We start from the raw sequence: 22554 nt of genomic DNA on the forward strand, positions 1-22554 counted from the left end.
TAAAGATCTTGGCAAGATGAAATACTTTCTTGGAATCGAAATCTGTAGTTCTCCAGAAGGTTTATTTTTATCACAACGAAAGTATACTCTCGATCTTTTAGCTGAAACATGACGACTTGGTGCTAAACTAGCTCCCACACCGATTGATGAAGGGTACGAGCTCAAGCGAAAGGGGGATAAGGTGCCACAAGGACAACCGCTTGATCCGATTCATGAACCATATAAGGATGTCACAAGATATCGGCGACTGGTCGGTAAGCTAATTTATCTTACTATAACACGACCTGATCTCTGTTATGTTGTAAATCAGGTCAGTCAGCTCATGAAAGCTCCAACCAAGTTCACTGGAGTATGGTGGAAAGAATTCTCAGCAATCTCAAGGGAAGTCCATGCCAAGGAATTTGGATGGGAAAGAACTCAAGCACAGAGATAGTGGGCTACTATGATGCGGATTATGCAGGAGACACGATGGACATGAGATCAACTACTGGATATTGCACATTTATTGGAGGTAACTTAGTTATATGGAAATCAAAGAAACATAAGGTGGTCTCATGTTCGAGTGCGGCAGCGGAATACAGAGCTATGAGGAAGATAACAAATGAGCTGACATGGCTAAAGGCGCTTCTCAAGGACCTAGGAATTGAATCAAAGCAACCGATCATCATGCATTGTGATAATGAAACAGCAATTCACATAGCCACAAATTCAGTATTTCATGAGAGGACCAAACACATTGAAGTGGATTGTCATAAGGTTCGAGAAAAGATTGAGGAAGGGGTAACTCTACCATGCTACACTCCAAGTGAAGATCAGTTGGCGGATATCTTCACCAAAGCTACATGTCCGAAGGTTTGTGAACATATTTACAGCAAACTCGGGCTTGTAGACCTTACACGCCCTTGATCGACTTCTCAAATCCGTGGACATCACACTCTTTTTCCCTCAACATAGTTTTGTCCCACGAGGTTTTCTATGTTGAGATTTTTAACGAGGTGATGCTTCACGGGTTCCAAGCTTAGCCATTGCATTCGGCTAAGCTTGAGGGGGAGTATTTATCAAGTTCTACTGAGAAGACTCGACCGTACAGCATCACAATAAGGCCTGAGTCGTTATCAAAGATATCAGAACATGAGAAGAGAGGAAGTCGGTCCAACAAGCCCACAAGTGTTCTAGAATGCTCCAATCTAACCGTTGAGGAATTGAGAGTCACATGTGTGCATATGCAAGTTGACTTTGGAGATGTCACTATAAATATTTTGGGAAACTACTCTCTCTATCTTTCTGCAAATGTCTCTATCTTATGTTTCTATTTGTGTAAAGGAGTTTCCCTAGCTAGCTCTCCTATTTAAGGTTGTAGTCACATGTAGGAACAGATTATTCTGGTTGAATTGATTCTATTCTCTTTGCTAAACACAAATCCTCTTTATTTTACTTTACTTCCACTAATTCTAACAGGAATGAGCGGTTTGATTACATGCATGATTTCTCTAATAAAAGCTCATTCAATTTTCAGAAAAGAAATGGTTAAAATATTAAATTATTCTCGTACGATCGAGATTGTGTATACCCCAAGTCAAGTTAGGTGAGTAAGAGTTTATGGTTAGAAAGGCTGTTGGTTGGATGATACTATGGTAAGATATACAACTTATGGGCTTAATTGTTTGAGAACGGACAATCGACGTACTATTTCCCCCTCGGAACTATCATATCGTGCCAGTTTCCCATCGATCTTTGCCTTCTTACTAGTTCTCCTTCGGACTTATATCCTCCAACTATTTCCCCCCGAATCCATACTTCTCCGCCAATTTCCCCATCGAACTGGGTTTATACGGTTTTGAGTCTAAACCCAATAAAAACCGATGTTAAACCGGTTCCTCTACTGTGGACTCCCCATTGTAGTCTTCCTCTGCAAATTTCTTGAGATCTCTACACATACTTTATCAACCATAGCGAGAAAATCCCTAACAATAACAAACAAATGAAGTGGATTCTTTCCTTTCACAAGCTCATCACGAGTCATACCTAAGGATTTGAGCATGATCGCTGTGTTCAGAGATTTTCTCGGGTCGAGTATAAAAATCTGAGTTGGTAAGGCTGAGTTAGGTTTCTTATCGCCGCCATGGTCTGGAGATTTGTTCACCGCCACGTAGCCGAAGAGAGCCTCCATTAAATCACCATCGAAACTGAGAAAGGAGAAACCAAATTTGTAAAGTTTGGATTTTTATTGAATAAACCCTAAAATTGAAAGAAAGATCTAAAAAGTGTACCTGAAAGAGCCACGATCGATTTTGTCCCAAACCATGGAATGATCAGAGTCAGGGTTGACTTTATCCCAATGTAAAGGCTTGAGCTTTACCTGACCATTTGAACCTTCCCCTGAAGATGATGATCCTCTAGGAGCCGGCGGTGGTTTTGAAACTGAAGAAGACAAAGCCGCAGTCTTTTTCAACGGCGGAGGTGGCGGTGGAGATGGACCACTCTTAGGCTTAGGAGGAGGAGGATGAGGTATTGCACTCTGCTTCACCGGAATTGGTGGTGGCGGTGGTGACGGATCTGATTTGGTCATTTTAAAAGACTCAGTCTTAACATGAGGAGGAGGAGGATGAGTGGTGGTTGTGTTGTTCTTGTAATTATCTTGTGAACTACACTTTGAGAAGTCGATGATCTTCCTCTGAGAAGAGGAACCTCCTATTTCTTCTTGTTGTTTAAATAAATCACAGGGATTCCAACGGTGTTCGCCGGCTCAACCATGGTTTCAGGAGATGAGATGAGATCGGATCGCGTCGGTTAGGTTAAAGATAGGTTTAGTTATGTAATCGGGTTGTAATCGGTTAGTAATCCGGTTTAATAGGGTTTAATTTGGTTAATAAGATTTGTGGTTGGTTAATCGAAACAGTAAACCGTTATAATTAAAATGATGGAAAATTAGATGAGAAGTTTAAGTTTGATGGGGAAATAGGCGGAGAAGTATGGATTCGGAGGGAAATAAGCGAAGGATATAAGTCCGAAGGAGAACTAGTAAGAAGGCAAAGATCGTTGGGAAACTGGAACGATACGATAATTCTGAGGGGGAAATAGTACGTCGGTCCGAGAATGGGAGTACGAAATAGAAAAGTATTTTACTCTCTATTGGATAGTGATCGCTAACGACGCTCTCTTCTGTATTATATGAACGAAACGCACGACTTTTATTAATTAAAAATTTGGTGTTTTACAATACAACTAACAGCTCTTTTATCGACGTGAAAACCACATGACGAAACAATAGGAAACGTAGGGTTTGTAACTCTTTACTTATATATTCTTGACATAAAATTACCATTGGATAAGTCATGACCTTTAATCACACATTTTAACTTAACATATATATACTTAATTATTGAATGATGACCAAACTCAATTATTTTTTTTTGAAAAAAACCAAACTCAATTATTACTAACAAGATCGTGGATTATGCAAAAGTTCTTGAAACATTGTGCCTTTGTGGTCTTCAAATCGCAGGTTGCCAGGTTCGTAATGGCGATGCAACACAAATTTGTCGGATCATTTCATTTTCCTTATTCACTATACATAGATAACTTTAAATTAAATTTTGTTCAGAAACAAATTTTACAGTTAAATATTTTTTTTTTTTTTTTGTTTGCCAATAAATATTTTTTTTAAAAAACATTTTTCTAAGGTTTGAAACTTAATTAAAAAAATAAATAAATAAATAAAAATAAAAAGATTAGTGGGCCTAAAACGAATCATATCGGCCCATTAGTGGCTGTAATACTCTAACCAAACCGTCCTTCTTCACCGACCGTTATAAAAGTAAGATAATCGCCAGACGTGACGGACACGAAATCGAAAACCTCAGATTTCTCAATCGCTGAGGCTTTTTTTTCCCCGACAACAGAGCAAAGAAACAAGAAGAAGAAGATGACGACTCGAATAACCCCTGGTGTAGGAGCTAATCTTCTCGGCCAACACGCCGCTGAGAGGAACCAAGACGCCACCGTTTACGTCGGAAACCTAAATCCTCAGGTTCTTTAACTTCGTAATAGTACTTATTATTATTTTATTTTTTTGTTAATTACCTAAAAAAAAGTAATTTTAGGGTTTATAGTGATGAAACTGATCAATTCTTTTCTTTTAATTTTAGCGAGTTTCTGAAGAATTGCTTTGGGAATTGTTCGCACAAGCCGGACCAGTTGGTAAGTTAATCATCAATATGTATATGTCTCGTTTCGTATTCTTATTTGGTAGCTAATTAATGGTTTAGGGTTTTGTTCGAATAATATGTCTGACATTAGCTCGTCTTTCTCTTTGTATTGTATCAGTTAATGTCTTTATTCCGAAAGATAAGGTGACAAATGTTCAAAGAGAATTTGGTTTCGTTCAATTCCGTAACGAGGAAGATGCTGACTATGTAAGTGTTGCTCTTTTAATTTCCCTTATGTGAAGGAGGTTTTTTGATAAGATTTCTTTGTTAATATAACAAGTTTTCAATTGTTTTTGTTTCAGGCAATTAAGGTTTTAAACATGATTAAGCTCTACGGGGAACATATAAGTGTTAAAAAGGTAACAAATTATAGTATCTTTTGTTAACTTTGATTATTTTTGTGAGTTTTGTTGATCTTAACATTTTTTGTTTCCTTGTTTTGTATTAGACATTGCAAGATAAGGAGAGTTTGGATGTTGGTGCTCACCTTTTCATTGGAAACCTTGACCCTGTAAGTATCATATAGTTATAACAAAAACACTCTCAAATTAGTATAACTTCAAAACTAGCTGACCAAGGTTTTGCTTTTTTAATGTTTTTCTTTTTTCTTTACAGGATGTGGATGAAAAGCTCTTGTATGATACTTTTAGCGCGTTTGGTTTGGTTGTTGATAGTCCTAAGGTAAAATTCTTTATTTCTTGAGATATCAGTCCATGATTCTTGATCTGATTTGTAGATAAAATAATATAATTTTCATAACCTTGTCGTTTCAGATAATGCGAGAACAGGATACCGGAAACTCACGAGGTTTCGGTTTCATCAGCTATAACTCCTTTGAGGCATCTGATGCTGCTATTGAGGTATAGTTCTCTGCTTCTTTACTAATGACTTATTATTATTTTAATGAGTCCAACACATTCCTCTGATTTTTGTTTGACTTGTTGCAGGCAATGAATGGACAATACCTGAGTAATCGTCAAATAACAGTCTCTTACGCATACAAGAAAGACACCAAAGGAGAGCGCCACGGTACTCAAGCAGGTTAGTAGACTCGTCTTTATATACCCTTTAATTGTTTTAAGTTTTAGCTTATGGATTCAGTTTCTCTAACAACGACACATTACTTTTGTGAATTGTAGAGAGGCTTTTGGCTGCTACAAATCCAAGTTCCCAAAAAAGCAGACCCCATACGCTATTCGCAAGTATCCCTCCAACGCATCTTAATGCTCCTAAAGTTAACGGCCAGCCACGTCCGTTCGCTAATGGAGGTATGCAACCTGTCCCGATCCCGGCCCGTGGTCCACCACCACCTCCACAAGCGTATCAAACTCAGCCACCATTTTGGCCTTCTCAGCAACAACAACAACAACACGGCTTAGTGGTTCCACCGCCCATGCAATTCCGTCCACCTCAAGGTATTCCACCACCTTCTCAGTTTCATCATCACCAACAAGGTTTCGGTGGTCCGAGGCCGCCTCCACCACCTCAAGTCATGGGAATGCACCAGCATGGGTGGCCACAGCAACACATGCATCAAGGTGGATCACCACCAGAACAACTACATATGAACCACCATCATCACATTTCTATGCCTCCACCACCACCACACCAGGATTGATGATCAATCATCATTTGAGAGTATTGGACCAAATCAACCATTTGTAAAATTAACCTATCTGCAACGCTTATAATTGAATCTGCAGATCAAAATTTAGAGTAGTGCATGATTAGCAAAATCAATTACTGCAATATGAAAGATAATAAGTCATTAGTAAGTGTTTCATCGTCTAAGATAGCGCTTAATTTATCATCAAATATTATATATGCATCATATCAGATCACTATCGTTGTTGGAAAAAAAAAGTTTAAAAAGTAATTAGTAAAAAATGAAAATCACAAAATAATTTGGAAAACTAACACTCTTAAATATACGTTTTTCTATATCTTGTAAGCTCATAATTAATTTAACTTATGCCAAACTAATTTAAAATGATAAAATAACACATTCAAAATTCTCATCAGATAAACTCATTATTATTTTATTAAATTTTCATGTATGCATTACAAATACTAAGTGATTTAAAATTTAGAAAATAAAACATTAATAATTCTGTTTTATTTTATTAATGATTTATTTGAAAGCGAAGTGACGAAAATTCATCTATGAATTCATTACTTTTCAAAAAAAATTCAGTTATCAATGTAATTCACTACATTACAATGATAAATATCAATTTTATCTAGCTATATTAACTAATATTACTATTAAAATATCTTAAATTTTTATTTTGAACTTCGACATTCATTATAATTATATTTTTTTAAAATTTATACTCGATGACTTTTTTAAAATTGTTTTGATACATATCGAAATCTAGTTATCTTTAATTTAAACAGGATTGCAACCTTAAACATCTAATTTTGCTACACAAGTTAACCATCTATTCACAATAAAAATCAGGAAATATTGAACTAGAGTTCAAAAAAATGTATATAAAAAAAACCCGATATGTACATCATATCACAATTATATTTTATTTACTTTTGAAAGTAATGAAAATTAAACAAAACATTAGTAATAGAAAAAAATGCCAAATTTCTATTTTAACCATTTAATATTAACTTATTTACTATTAAAAAAATAAGAAATAGTGAAGTGACCTTAGTGCAGTGGCCAAAGGTAAGTCCTTAATGCACAAGGCACCATCACACCCGGAATCGAGTCCCACTCTCTACAAATGTAGGGATTAGACTAATGGGCCGGCCTAGACCAGTGTTGTGGCCCAATGGTTGAAAAAAAAAAAAAAATATTGACCGTTTAATATATGGCATATGTATAGGCTACAACATTGCTTTCGTAGTTTGAAAGAATTCTTAAAAGAAAAAGAAAAAAAACGTACATGATAAATTTCAATTTCTTAGTAGATTTAATATAGAATAACACCATTCATCTTATTTGATACATCAACACCAATAACTGTTAACCACTACATATACAATCAACAAGGACCAAATGATACGGCACAGCAGAACGTCATCCATCAGGGGAAAAAACCAAAGCCATCTTGACTTGTTCACTAAAAACGACCTTGTGACCGGACCGGTAATGTGATGGTAATTTGGTTTCTTGCAGCGACTTTGGAATAATCAAATTCTACGTCTATAATAAGGTTGATTTAGCAAAATATGGCATTTCATTAAAATTAATCCAATGGTGACATTTAACTGAAAGCTCAAGACCAAAGTGAGGTTCAACATATCAATGTCGTCGCATGGAATCAAATTGCGTGCGGTACCTAAGTGATGCAGCGAAATATATATATATATATATTTTCTCGCATAACCTATATTTATTTAGGTATATTGATTATAGGCAGCAAGCCAGCAACCAAACGGTTCGTCACTAATTCATACGTAATATGTACTAATTAGGTATTGACTTGGAAAAGGTTCTCCTTTCGCTGAGAAGGACGATTGCCTATGAAATATGTAGATACAAGAAAATTCAATGAGGTAACATGGATAAAGTTACCATTATATATGTTAGTTCTACTTATTTTTTTGATTGGATTAAAAAATTTCTTATCTATCGGAAAATGGATTGGAGGAGAAATATATATATAAATAAATAAATATATATATATATATATATATATATCTAGACATTGATAAAAGAGAAATACTTAAAAAAAAAAAAAAAAGAAATACCCTAAAATATCACTAACACATATTTTACAGACAAAACTAGCAAATAGTCCACAAATTTCTAAAAATAGCACTATTTAATTTAACACAATTCAAATATTTTAAATTATTTTTTAGAATTTTTTTAGGTTTGAGTTTTTGATTTTATATTTAGGATATAGTTTTGAGGAGGTAAATTTTAGTGTGAAGTGATTTACTTGTGATTTACGGAGTTGATTTGAATGAGAAATAAGAGTGTGAAGTGAGCTACTTGGGATGGTTTGGGAAATATCCCACATCGGAAATATGACTGATTTTTCACTCATATATATATATAGTTTCACACTCTTCTAGTTTCAAAAGTGTGTAGAAGGAAGAAGGAAGTTCCCACACGCGCGCCGAACCGAACCGAACCGGGCCGGGCGTGGACCGTGGGCCGTGGGCTCTTGGGAATTCTCGCCTCGCCGAGCATTTTTTTGGTCCGCTGTAAGCCCATTTAATTTTTTGGAAAGACTTGGCTTAAACTCCAAGTAAACTTCGGCAGTACTCCGAGAATATTCAGAGAATATTTTCTAAATATTCATGCGAGACCACCTCCTTCCACTATATATAGAGGTGCAGCCTCTCATTATTTCTCACACTCAAAAACACAAACCCTCCTTCTAATAAGTCCAGCCGCAGAGCTCTCTCTCTCCCTCTCCCTTGCTTAGTCCAAGTAAGTTATTAGTTTAGTAGTCTCGAGAGTATAATGTAGATTTGTTCGCTTGAGTTCTATTACTGGTGTGCTACTGTAATAGTTCGTGATTGGTTGTATCCTGGGATTCATATATCGTGATTGTCCGAAAGCACTTACGGCCGATTTATTGAATTAAGGAAAGAGATATCATATCTTGCCTCCGTAATTTATTTTATGCTTTATATTATACTGTTGTAATTTGTTTCTGATTTCGTTAATTTAAATATAATTCGCATCTTTTCTCAATTTGATTTTTGCGCTCCTAACAGTCTTAATTCAATAAATCCGCTTTCTGCTTATCGCTTTAAACGGATTGAGAATTTTCGAATTCTTTATTTATTTTAAAAACGATTTCAAAATCTTCTGAAAAACTGTTTTTGCTTTCATCTTTCGGTGTTTAGGCGGAAAGGTTTTGAAGAACGCTTTTCTTTAATTATTTCTTCTCTACTCTCTCTGGTTTCCACGAACGCTTTAATTGAGTGAGTTTGTGAAACAAATTTCTGCGAACGGTTGTTAAGTGAGTTTGCAAAACTAATTCAGTGTAATTACTTGAATTGTTTGATCAAAACTAATTCAGTGTAATTACTTGAATTGTTTGATTAATATATTAATCAGATCTGTTTATTGTGAAACAGAAAAATGTCTGGAGAAACCACCAACAACGTTGACGGTACTAGGGTTCCTGCAACCCCTGTTGAAACTCCTGCGGAGTTAGCTTTACGCCTTGCTAAAGAACTTGAAAACACGAAGCTTTCCGATTCGGGTATGGAAAACGTGCGCTGAAATCTGTTCGGTAATGGATCAACCCACATGGGGATACCACCTTCGGCTTCCCAAGGAATGATGCCAGATAAGTTTGATGGCAAAGCTGGGTTCAAAACGTGGCAAAACAAGATGCACTACTACTTGGCCAGCATGAACATGGAAAGGTACCTCACAGAGGATCCACCAACGCTTCCACAAGGTGACACTGACGTGTATGTGGTTGGAAGTATGGATAGTTGGGCTCAAGGAGACTATTGTTGCAAAGGTCAGATTTTGAACCGTTTGGTCAATGATCTGTATGACCTCTACAGTATGTACAAGACTTCAAAAGCATTGTGGCTAGCTTTGGAGACCAAGTACAAGACTGATGAGTCAGGGATACAGAAATTCTCAACTACGAAGTTCCTGAACTTCAAGATGGTGGATTCCAAACCGATTATGGAACAAGTGGAGGCTCTTCAACGCATCTTTCAGGAGATCGATTTGGAAGGGATGTCGATCTGCAATGTCTTCAAAATGAATTGCTTGATCGAGAAGCTACCACCAGGCTGGTCGAATTTCAAGCATTACCTTAACTTCAGGCGTAAGGCAATGTCTCTTGATGATCTCATCCGTCGGTTGAGAGTTGAGGACAACAATCGTGGAGCTCATTCGGATGCTCAAAGCCAGGGGCATGATGTTCATGTAGCTGAGCATAAGGCCAAGTATAAAGCCAAGGGTAAAGGGATCTCTATTCCTCATAAACCGTTGAAGGTGTCATCTGGACCAAACTTCAAGAAGAGCAACCTTGAGAAGAAGTTCAAAGGAAAGTGTCATCATTGTGGAAAGATTGGACACAAGGCTGATGTTTGCAAAAGCAAAGCAAAAGATCTCAAGTTGCAGGCAAACCTAACTGAAGAATACATGGTTGCGGTGGTTACTGAATGTAACATGATGGAAGACAACCCAGTGGAGTGGTACTACGACACTGGTGCTACCACACACATATGCTCTGATAGGACCATGTTCACCACCTATGCGCAGAACAAGTCAAATGAGCAGCTTTTCATGGGCAACAAGGCGATGCCCAAGATTGAAGGTAAGGGAAAAGTGGTTCTGAAGCTAACTTCTGATCGGGAGCTCACCCTGCAGAACGTGAAGCATGTACCTGATATGCGGAAGAATCTCATCTCTGGAACAGTGCTAAGCAAGCATGGTTTTTCAATTAATTTTTAGGCTGATAAGTTAGTTCTTAAGAAAAATGGGATGTATTTGGGAAAGGGTTTTGTTAAGGGTGGACTGATCAAAATGTCTTTAACGACAGTCCATCCAAAAATTGTAGATTATGCTTCTGTTGCTGAAATGAAAGAAAACCATATTGCTTACTTGGTTGAGCCGTTTACTACTTGGCATGAACGTTTAGGACATGTCAATTACAAAACAATGCGAAAAATGCAAAACTTGAATTTGATTCCGAAATTCAAAACTGACCAAGAAAAATGTGAAGTGTGTGTACAGGCCAAACTCACTAAAACTCCCTCACCACGCGTTGAAAGAACAACCGAACTTCTAGGCTTAATTCACACAAACTTATGTGATTTAAAGTATGTGCAAACTAGAGGTGGGAAGAAATACTTTGTTACCTTCATTGATGATTGCACAAGATATTGCTATGTATATCTCTTGCATAGCAAAGATGAAGCACTGGAAAAATTCAAAGAGTTCACCGTCGAAGTAGAAAATCAGCTTCAGAAAACTATAAAAGTAGTTCGAAGTGATAGAGGAGGAGAATATAATGAGTCGTTCAATGCATTTTGCAGAGAAAAAGGCATTATAGATCAGACAACCGCTCCCTACTCGCCAGAATCTAACGGAGTAGCAGAACGAAAGAATCAAACTCTGAAAGAGATGATGAATGCGTTGTTGCAGGATTCTGGGTTAGTCCAGAACATGTGGGGGGAAACTTTGCTTATCACTAATTACATCCTCAACAGGATACCGCATAAGGTTATTGGCAAGACACCATATGAGCTTTGGAAAGGTACAATACCTTCGTACAAATACCTCAAAGTGTGGGGGTGTCTAGCAAAAGTGGTTGTACCACCTCCTAAAACGGTCACAATTGGGCCTAAGACCGTAGACTGTATCTTCATAGGATATGCACATAACAGTAGTGCATATCGATTTATGGTTCATAAATCAGATATTCCAGATATCCATATGAATACGGTTATGGAATCAAGAAATGCTTCATTTTTTTAAGACATTTTCCCTTGTAGGAAAACTCAAAAACGGACTCGTGAACAACGAGATGCAGTGACTTTGGAAGCTGGCAATACTTTGAGTACTACTTCTGTAGAAACAGAACTGGAACCTAGACGAAGCAAACGAGCTCGCAAAAGTAAATTGTTTGGTGATGATTTTCTGATGATGGCATTTCTAGTTGACAATCTACCTAGAACATACGCAGAAGCTATGTCTACACCTGATGCACCTTATTGGAAGAAAGCTGTCAAAACTGAAATAGACTCTATCATGCAACATCATACGTACGAGATGGCAGATCTACCACAAGGATTTAAGCTTTTGGGGTGTAAATGGATTTTTACGATAAAACGAAAACCCAATGGCGATATTGAGCGGTAAAAGGCTAGGATTTTAGTGCAAGGATTTCGGCAAAAAGAAGGCTTAGATTTCTTTGATACCTATTCACCGGTAACAAGACTATCTTCGATCAGGATGCTCATAGGTATTGCAGCCTTGAGAAATCTTGAATCCATCAAATGGATGTAAAACTAATTTTCTCCATGGAGATTTAGAGGAAGAAATCTACATGAAACAACCTGAGGGGTTTGTTATCACAGGACAAGAACACAAAGTGTGTAAACTTGTGAAGTCATTATATGGTCTATAACAGGCTCCTAAGCAGTGGCATGAGAAGTTTGACAGTATGATGATGTCTAATGGTTTTCGCATTAATGAATGTGATAAATGCATATACTACAAAACTACAGTCTCAGGGTATATTTTGTTATGCTTATATGTAGATGATATGCTCATCATTGGCAGCAACAAAGACATCATCACTCAAACGAAAAACATGCTCAAAAGAAATTTTGACATGAAGGACTTGGGTTTAGCAGATGTAATTTTGGGGATAAAAATCATTAGAACTGATGAGGGCCTTATCTTGTCTCAAACCCACTATGCTGAAAGTGCTTGATAGATTCAAGGATTACTCAAATAGCACTGCAAAAACTTCAGAGGATTCTCAAATTCACTTAACCAAAAATTCTGGTGAACCTGTGCAACAGGTGGAGTATACAAGAGTAATTGGCAGTCTAATGTACTTGACAAACTGTACAAGACCGGATTTAGCGCACTCTGTAAATGTACTTAGTCGCTACACAAGTAATCCAGGACATAAGCATTGGATGGCTATAACTAGAGTTTTGGTCTATCTACATTATACCAAAGATCATGGTTTGCACTATGGTAGAGAACCCGGAGTTTTGGAAGGTTACAATGATGCCAACTGGATCGCAAACTCGAGAAACTCAAAATCCACAAGTGGATACGTTTTTACACTTGGAGGTGCAGTAGTGTCTTGGAAGTCTTCCAAACAAACTCTGGCAGCTAAATCAACTATGGAATCTGAATTCATAGCTTTGGAGATAGCTATGTCGGAAGCTGAATCACTTCGTAATTTCTTGGAAGACATCCCAATGTGGGGGAACCATGTGCCTGCAATACGTGTACACTGTGATAGCGAATCGGCTTTGGGCAGGGCAAGGAATACCCATTATAATGGCAAATCTCGTCACATCAGACGGAGACATAAAACTGTTAGACAACTTATCTCAACTGGTGTAGTTACGATTGATTACATCCATACGAAAGAAAACCTAGCGGATCCATTTACAAAAGGTTTGGCGCGAGATCAAGTTATAAAATCATCAAGAGGAATGGGTTTAAAGCCTACGACTTAAGAGAAGGTTTGATGGTAACCCCACCTACTCAGATTGGAGACCCCATGACCTAGGTTCAAAGGGAAAACTAAATCAAGCTGAATCTGCTACAAGCACTAAGAGACTTTTGTCTTTTCCCAGTTCCTAGAATGATGTAAAGTGCTTCCTATATGTTAGAGGTTAAGCATATGATTTTAATGATTTGAAATGTAGCTTTGTAAAATATTTGAAATAATTACAGGATATTTCTTTAAATACAAGCAGCTATTAAAATCACCTTGTGAGTGTGAAATGGGCCGTTTCTAGGAGAATATATGAGGCTATACTCTCCAAGTTCACTCATGATCAACCAGGCATGTTCAAGACCACAATGAACACAATGGAGAACCTCGTTCTACGAGAAAACTAAGCTGTGTTATGCCTGCTGTCTAAGTTTGCATACAAATCCGGATGGTTCAAGACATCATGTTCACTATCTGGCCGAGTAAACTCGACAGGTATAACAATAAGTCGGTTCAAGGTTGAAAAACGCCACCAACTCAGATACAATTAGTTTTCGCATATACTCTCGAAAGTCTGTCTAGTCTAGCTAGTAGTGTCAGTCTATAGGTTTAGTCCTTTAGTCATGTGTTTAGACTTATTTCTATTCATGTGGGAGATTGTTGGAACTGCAATTTTCTGGAAAATTGCAGGTTTTGAGACAATGACTTTCCGGCGACTTTCCGGCCAAATTCTGGCCAAATGGCTGCTCGGAATTGTCGGGTCGATAGTGCAATGGAAAGCTGGTAACGAGTACTACAAGATGCTATACTCATACGTCCAAAACGGAGTTGATTTGAATGAGAAATAACAGTGTGAAGTGAGCTACTTGGGATAGTTTAGGAAATATCCTACATCGGAAATATGACTGATTTTTCACACATATATATATATATATATATATATATATAGTTTCACACTCTTCTAGTTTCAAAAGTGTGTAGAAGGAAGAAGGAAGTTCCCACACGCGCGCCGAACCGAACCGAACCGGGCCGGGCGTGGGCCGTGGGCTCTTGGGAATTCTCGCCACGCCGAGCATTTTTTTAGTCCGCTGTAGCCCATTTAATTTTTTTGGAAAGACTTGGCTTAAACTCCAAGTAAACTTGGGCAGTACTCCGAAAATATTCAGAGAATATTTTCTGAATATTCATGCGAGACCACCTCCTTCCACTATATATAGAGGTGCAGCCTCTCATTATTTCTCACACTCAAAAACACAAACCCTCTTTCTAATAATTCCAGCCGCAGAGCTCTCTCTCTCTCCCTCTCCCTTGCTTAGTCCAAGTAAGTTATTAGTTTAGTAGTCTCGAGAGTATAACGTAGATTTGTTCGCTTGAGTTCTATTACTGGTGTGCTACTGTAATAGTTCGTGATCGGTTGTATCCTGGGATTCATATATCGTGATTGTCCGAAAGCACTTACGGCCGATTTATTGAATTAAGGAAAGAGATATCATATCTTGCCTCCGTAATTTATTTTATGCTTTATATTATGCTGTTCTAATTCGTTTCTGATTTCGTTAATTTAAATATAATTCGCATTTTTCTCAATTCGATTTTTGCACTCCTAACAGTTACAACAACACCAATTACTGGTAACCAGAGTAGCAACAAGAACCAATTCAGATTGATATAGCATGGGACTAAGCACATGCGGGACAACGTAATCAATCATATCAATGACAAAAGCCATCTTGACTTGTTTTCTAAAAACGACCTTGTGACCGGGTAATGTCATAGTAATTTTGTTTCTTGCACCGACTTTAGAATAATCAAAGTCCTTGAATAAGGTTGATTTAATTAGGAAAATATGACACTTCACTAAATATAATCGAATGGTGCTCGTGATAACTACGATGAGGACTCCAGGTTGTGATATCGTTCAATCTGTGGAATTCACGCAAATATCCTTCCTTGACAGTTTGGATTCGGTGTTTCTCTCTGCGGCTTAGCCATGAGCGCTCTCTTGTTCTCCTTTTCAGTTTTGAGTTATGTCGTTGTTGTTGTTAAATTTGTTTCAGACTGCGGATGGGGGATTAGTGTGATGTTTCGGTAAAGTTTTCAGATGAATGAATAGAGGCAACACTTAGTTCTAACTGGCTTCGCTTTCCTGTGGGAGATGGTTCTTGTCGAACCATTGTTTAAAAAAATGGGGAATAGCAATTTTAAAGTTAGTGTATGATAACAATGTGCTTTCTTTGCTCAAGTACTACAGAAACGGTCAATTTGAGTTTATATTAGTATATTAAAGAGAGAGATCATTTATCACTAAAAGCTACGGGTGGGATTTAAATGGATAAGTTTATACATATACTGGTACTCAGCTCTTATTTGGATAATCTAATAAAATATTGATACACATCGCATATGATGCTTCTTATTGAAATACATATACACGTCACGTGTCCAACTACGCATTGTTATATATATATATAGTGTGTGCATATGCAGCATGCTCACACATTAGTAAGGCTTCTCGTGGTTAAAGTTCCCTCGAGGATCATAGTTGCAACTGACGACGGTTCCACCATTATTACACGTCACTTTAGCACATCCGAGTCTCACTGAATTTCTCCAAACAACCTGAGTGTAGTGACCACAAACTCCGTTGCACGTGTTCGAATCGTAGTTGTAGTCAGCCTTCTCGTTAACCCACAAGTTCACGGCGTCCACGCCAGAAAAGTCGCCGGTACTCATGGCCAAGTTCTCCCCGTAACGCCCACCGGAGTGTGCGAGATTGCAGTCGCCTTTTAGTTGGTCTGCGTAGCTCCGAGCGTAGCCTGCAACCTCCTCGTCCCACTGTATGGGGCCTACGCCTACTTGTGATCGTGCCTGGTTGTGAGCATTTACATAGTCTTGTGGGCTGTCTTGAGCCTTCGAGGGAACAAGTAGAACACCTATAAGAGCTGCCAAGATTATTAGAATGCGAGAAGAGCTAATGAAATTCATTTTTTTTGTATTATGATTTTAGGGTTCGTAAAATATGGTTTATATAGAGATTTAATTGAAAACTATCTCACGGTTTGTGTGGCCATAAAAAATTAAAGAAAAGTCTTACATAACTCATGGTTTAACCATTTTTATGTGTTTAAACTTTCACCTTTTGATACGAGACAAATCAAACCACAACATTAACAAAGTCTAAAGGAACTATCGCAGATTTCATGACCAGCTAAATTCAAAAGAATCATGTCTTTTTCAAAAAAAAAAAACATATTAAACACAGCTAAAATTTTTTTTAAGATGTACTATTTTTTTCTTTTGGTGATCATTGAATGGATAAGGCCCAATCCATAATCAATCCCTACAATATGGGATAACACGATTTAGCGAAGTATAATCGAATTTCGGTAAGATCGGTCGCTGGTATTGTATCCACTTTATTAAAGACATTACCGCACACCATCTTTTATTGTTTCACCATATTCTTCTCTACCACATAGATAATCACTTCAACACAAAATTTCGACATGGGCATTAATAGATACAAACAAAATTATGTTAAATCCAAAATTTGAGAAAATACAACATAACTGGTTTTGTACTAAAGAAAATATTTTTTTTTGTATTGATTCATTATAATAAACTGAATTAAAAAAACATATATTTACACATAAATCTGAACCTAAATATGATTCAATTATAAATATAACCTGTTTGAAACCAAATACCAAAATAAACAAATGAACAAGCCTAAACCATTCGTTAATTTACACAACAATACTTAATATAACGTAAAGAGTATTTAAATTAATAATAATTTCAGCTATTTCAATTAAACTGACTATAACTTGTTTTTTTTTTCTTTTTCAAATCTAAGACAAAAACCCAACCGGTTACGGAATGAAATCATGATGACTGGTTTCACCTTATTAACCGAATTACCAAACTTTGGTCCATTTCAGTTTTGCTTATTTTGTTCAGATTGAATAAGGGAAAAAAGCTTATAAATACCCCATCAAATTTTTATTTGCAAGTTTAATATCTCATATTTTTAAATTAGAATAAAAATATTTTGTTAATATTATTGGACTAAAAATATCTTATTTTTATAATATTAGTTGATTCATACCCACGATTTAACATCCGTTAACTAGCATGACAGAGTCATGTAGCAGTGTTAAGTTTTAATTCAAGTTTTGTAATAGATATATACAATCTAATTTCACACAAATTGGTTAATATCGGTGTGGTCTTGTGGTAATGCTTCAATTTTATGACGCGGGTTCCATACACAGAAACTACAGATTTTTTAGTTTTTTTTTAAACCCACGTTGCTGTGCATCTTCCACCACTGAGAGAGCATCGGCGGAGGAGACAACGACCCAGGTAATGGATTTTCCAGTGAAAGGAGTCAGTTCAATAACAAAGCTAGTAAGCTTCCATTGCTTTTACTAAATCAGAAACCATTTTTACGAAAAAAAAAAAAAAAACTGACTAGGAGACAGATCTGGAATATTTGTTAGAGGTAGATCCACACCCCTTAACAAAAGGCTCGACCCGTTAAAGGTCCAATAAACTTCCAAGGAAAGAGGGGTATTTTGGTCTTTTTGGAGGACGAACCGACATAGTTTCCCATAAATACGGACGTACGGCGTCCGTAAGAGGGGCTTCCGAAAAAAGGAAAAGAACACGAAGAAGTACAAGATCACTCATCTAAAGTCTTAAATCGACGAACTCACAGCTCATCTTTCGTTCTTAATCTAGTCATTTTAGCTCGTCTAATTTACTCTGTAGCCCGCCCTTTTGTGCCTCGACACCGATTAATAAAGAGAACTTTGACCTCCTTTTCTCTGAACTAAAACATTCTAATTGTGACCGATTTGGACATCAACAATAATCAATCAGAGATTGCTGATTAGTGATTATGTTTCCTCCTGTCGCGAGAGCTCCTCCTCCTCCGCCAATGGTCTGCCGAGCCGAGATCACTGCCAAGCTCCTCGAAGCAGAGACCTGCCTTGCCCTTCACCAGCCCAACAAAATCAGAACCACCTGGCGAACCGTAACTTTGCGACGACACTTCAAACCTCCTTCGGACGACGACAAAACAGATTGGCGGGTCGAGATTCGCGCATATCTCGCATACGGCGACTTGCCAACAGATAAATGGTCCAAATGACGATTGAAAACGAAGGCTGCCCACTACACCTTAATGAAGGAACACTTGCTCTGATGGACCGTTTCAGGCGTCCTCTTGCTATGTTTACACGGCGACAACACAGAGCGAGTCATGATGAAAACCCACGAAGGAGCCGGAGGCAACCACTCAGGAGGCCGGGCCTTGGCACTACAAATTAAGAAACATGGCCATTACTGGATGACAATGATATCCGATTGTGAGAAGTTTGTCGCCAAATGTGAGAAGTGACAACGACATGCCCCCATCATCCATCAGCCGACCGAACTGCTTCGAGCTGGCATAGCTCCATATCCTTTCATGCGTTGGGCGATGGACATTATCGGCCCGTTACCCGCGTCCAAGAAAAAATGCTACATCCTCGTCCTCACCGACTATTTCACCAAGTGGGTCGAAGCCGAGTCCTACGCTTACATCAAAGCCAAAGACGTCCAGTTCCTCGTATGGAAATTCATCATCTGCCGTCACGGCCTTCCCTATGAAATAGTCACCGACAATGGCTTGCAATTCATCTACTTACAATTCGAAGACTTCTGCGCAAAATGGAGAATCAAGTTAAGAAAGTCAACGCCGAGATACCCACAAGGGAACGGGCAGGCCAAAGCAACGAATAAAACTATACTCGACGGCTTGAAGAAAAGATTAGATGCCAAGAAAGGTGCTTGGGCCGACAAGCTCGACGGAGTGCTTTGGTCCTATTGAACGACCCCGCGAAAGGCTACAAACCAAACTCTTTTTTACCTGGCTTACGGAATGGAAGCGATGGCACCCGCCGAGGACGGCAGTACGAGTCTTCGACGAACAATGCTCATCCAGGATACCGCACTCAATAGCCAGATGCTTTTGGATTGGCTTGACGAGCTGGAAGAGGAACACGACAAGGCACTTCTGCGAATACAGAACAAGAAGGTCTATAACCGACACTTCGACGAAGGGGATCTCGTCCTCTGGAAGGTCTTTGAAAATACCGCCGAACCAAACGCCGGGAAAATGGGGGCTAACTGGGAGGGTCCATACAAAGTATACAAGATCGTCCACCCAGGCGTATACGAGCTTCTAACAATGAGCGGTGAACCAATACCCAGATCTTGGAACTCCATGCATCTAAAGCGTTACTACTACTAAAAAAAACTGAGCTCAGCTACGCTTAGCTTGCTTTCTAAAGTTTCAATTATCTATGTAATGTGAACTATGAGCGGCCTGCTGCTAATAATATAAAATATCTTTCGACCATCACAAGTTTGCCAAAATATTTATGAGTATTTTCCAAGACCGTTACCTAAAGCCGAGTCGCAACTCGCAAAACTGGGGTAAGCCGATCATCACGAGTCGCACTTGAATTTCATTTTTAAGTCGAGTCGCAACTCGCAAAACAGGGGTAAGTCGACCATCATGAGTTGCACCTAAATTTTATTTTTAAGCCGAGTCGCAACTCACAATACAGGGGTAAGCCGATCATCATGAGTCGCACCTGAATTTCATTTTTAAGTGGAGTCGCAAATCGCCAAACAGGGGTAAGCCGACCATCACGAGTCGCACCTAAATTTCATCTTTAAGCGGAGTCGCAACTCAAAAAACAGGGTAAGGATAAATAATAATTGCGCGTTTAAAAAAAAATTAAAATTAAAGCAAAGGGTGCCAACCCCTAGACCAGCAATAGTTCAACACGGGAGCGACCCCATTACGACACATACCAAAAAAAAGGAGGGGGAGGAGAAGAAAGAAAAAACAAACTAGACGAGATACCACGCATGGGGAGCTCACTCGTCAATCCCAAGGTCGGCATTGGAAGGTTCGTCAAACTCCAGTCCGCCGAGCGTCGCCTGCCAAAAGCGACACGACTTCTTCAACTCCTTTAGCTTGTCCATCAGGACGATTGCACCCCTAGCGACCATCTTCTCAAGATAGGAACAAGCCCCCTCGACACGACTACTTTCACAAAAGTAATGGTCGGTGCTCTCCAGTTGCTTGATATACCGACGCAACACGTCGACCCGGAAACGTCAGGAACCTCCAAGTATAAACGACCCATTCCTGCTAATCAACGAGATAGTTTAAAAAAAAACAGAAAAAGACGAGCTCGGCCATCCATAACTCGCTCAGATACTTACTTGTCGGGTTAGAAATTTTTTATTTCGGTTTCGAAGTGTTCCTCACTGATGTCTTTTCCGTCGCTCGAGTCGTCCCCGGCCAAACGTTAGGACCACCTTACTTAATCTTGTCTATCTCGGCACGAAAAGCAGCAGGATACGGAAGCAAACACCTTGGCACAGAAACTGCAAGACAAAAATAAGATTAATCAAGACACCAGAAAACCAAAGCAAGATAGCTACATGGCAATTCGGCTACCGGGTGAATAAGGGAATTGAAGGATCTTCGACGACCCCCGGAACTATTTTCATGAAAAAGTACGATCCGACCCAGTTGTAAATCTTCCCTTTTGTCCCTTCGACGAGTATCGGCCTCCTCAAACCAACGTAAGAAATGCCCGGCGACTTGACTCGATTTACGGGAATAAACCGGGTTAGCTCCTTAAAATGGTCAACCAAAAGATTGATCCCCACTGCCTCGGCCAAGATAGAGATGCCGACCGCATTCCTGAAAGTCGCCATTGCGAATTGGGATATCGCCATCTTATGATTCGCCAAGTAGGACATCAGAAAAGTGGGAAGGGGAAATGTGATTGCACACTCGGTGAAGAGCTTCTCTGAGAGACAAATGTAACAATCTGGAACATCCCAAGGGTGCAAACTGTTGTCCGGAATAATAATAGGAAGAAGAGGATGCAACCCGCCGAGTCTAACTGCTCTTTCGGCCAACTCAAGCTTGATAGTGGATCAGGGAACATATGGAAGGATATGCCTCCTAGCTCCAGAAACGCGAGGAATAACCGGTAACGACCCACAAACAATGACATGATCCTCGGGAATACCATAATCATCCAGATCCTCATCAATCAGAGAAGGGATCGTGCAAGGAAGACGAGACAAACTCGTAGTCGCCGCGTGAGAAAAAGCCCGATGTTGAAGTTCAGCGAGTGAAGTCGAGTCAGAGGACGCATCAGAATGGGAACTCGTCGACGACCTTGGCCTACTACGACTCGCCCTGTTGACATCATCAGAATCTGAAGAGGTCGCCTGCCGGAGATGACTTGCCACGGAGGAGTCGGAGGAAGCAGATCCGGGGGAAGTCATCGAAGACAAATTAAAAAGAAGAATGACCTTAAGAAGGAAGAGAAGGGAATATACCTGATGACTCAAGAGCAGGGGATGACTCGTAGACAAGATGGAGAAAATGAAGGAGAGGGGAAGTATTTATAGGAAGGGAAGGAAGACCCCCGAAGCGTAATCATTACAGCACACGTTTGGTGACGGTACGACTTCCGGATTTCACGCGCGTCAGGAACCGCATGTAATGATTCGACCTCTAGCGTCGAAAACCAAGGAATCTCACGCGCGACCTTTCGCTTCCTCAGATCTGGCCCAGAGTTACTGCCCTAATAACCGATTCGAAATCCAAAAACCCTCGGACGAGCTAAATCCCTACGCCGAGCCACCAAGGAGAAGGCGAATCCTTTGGACAAAGTTCTCCATCTAAAGACTGCAAACTAAAGGTGGGGGGAATACTATTAGGGGTAGATCCACACGCCTTAACAAAAGGCTCAGCACGTTAAAGGCCCAAATAAACCTGCAAGGAAGGAAGGATATTTTGGTCTTTTCGGAGGACGAACCGACACAGTTCCCCATAAATACGGACGTACTGTAAGAGGGGGTTCCGAAAAAAGGAAAAGAACACGAAGAAGTACAAGATCACTCGTCTAAAGTCTTGAATCGACGAACTCACAGCTCGTCTTTCGTTATTAATCTAGTCATTTTAGCTCGTCTAATTTATTCTGTAGCCCGCCCTTTTGTGCCTCGGCACCAATTAATAAAGAGAACTTCAACCTCCTTTTCTCCGAACTAAAACATTCTAATTATGACCGATTTGGACATCAACAATAATCAATCGGAGATTGCTGATTAGTGATTATGTTTCCTCC

At 39.0% G+C, this 22554-nt stretch overlaps 1 long non-coding RNA gene and 2 pseudogenes across 3 annotated transcripts; 2 read left to right on the forward strand and 1 right to left on the reverse strand.

Moving 5' to 3' along the window:
- The first annotated feature begins 3925 nt into the window (after positions 1 to 3925).
- Positions 3926 to 6023, forward strand: LOC104748671 (uncharacterized; annotated as a pseudogene).
- Positions 6024 to 14583: 8560 nt separating this feature from the next.
- LOC147927076 (uncharacterized) lies at positions 14584 to 15590 on the forward strand. 2 transcript variants are annotated; one of them, XR_015581259.1, is made up of 3 exons: positions 14584 to 14663; positions 14953 to 15106; positions 15248 to 15590. It is a non-coding gene; the product is annotated as an uncharacterized LOC147927076 (long non-coding RNA). The 2 variants fall into 2 exon arrangements; XR_015581260.1 differs by having other exon boundaries at positions 15400 to 15590.
- Positions 15591 to 15639: 49 nt separating this feature from the next.
- On the reverse strand, positions 15640 to 16465 carry LOC104747318 (pathogenesis-related protein 1 pseudogene; annotated as a pseudogene). The gene has a single exon (XR_015581257.1). The product of XR_015581257.1 is annotated as a pathogenesis-related protein 1 pseudogene (transcript).
- Positions 16466 to 22554: the final 6089 nt, after the last annotated feature.

This window comes from Camelina sativa, chromosome 15 (assembly GCF_030686135.1).
Source record: "Camelina sativa cultivar CO46 ecotype springtype chromosome 15, ASM3068613v1".
NCBI lineage: Eukaryota > Viridiplantae > Streptophyta > Magnoliopsida > Brassicales > Brassicaceae > Camelina > Camelina sativa.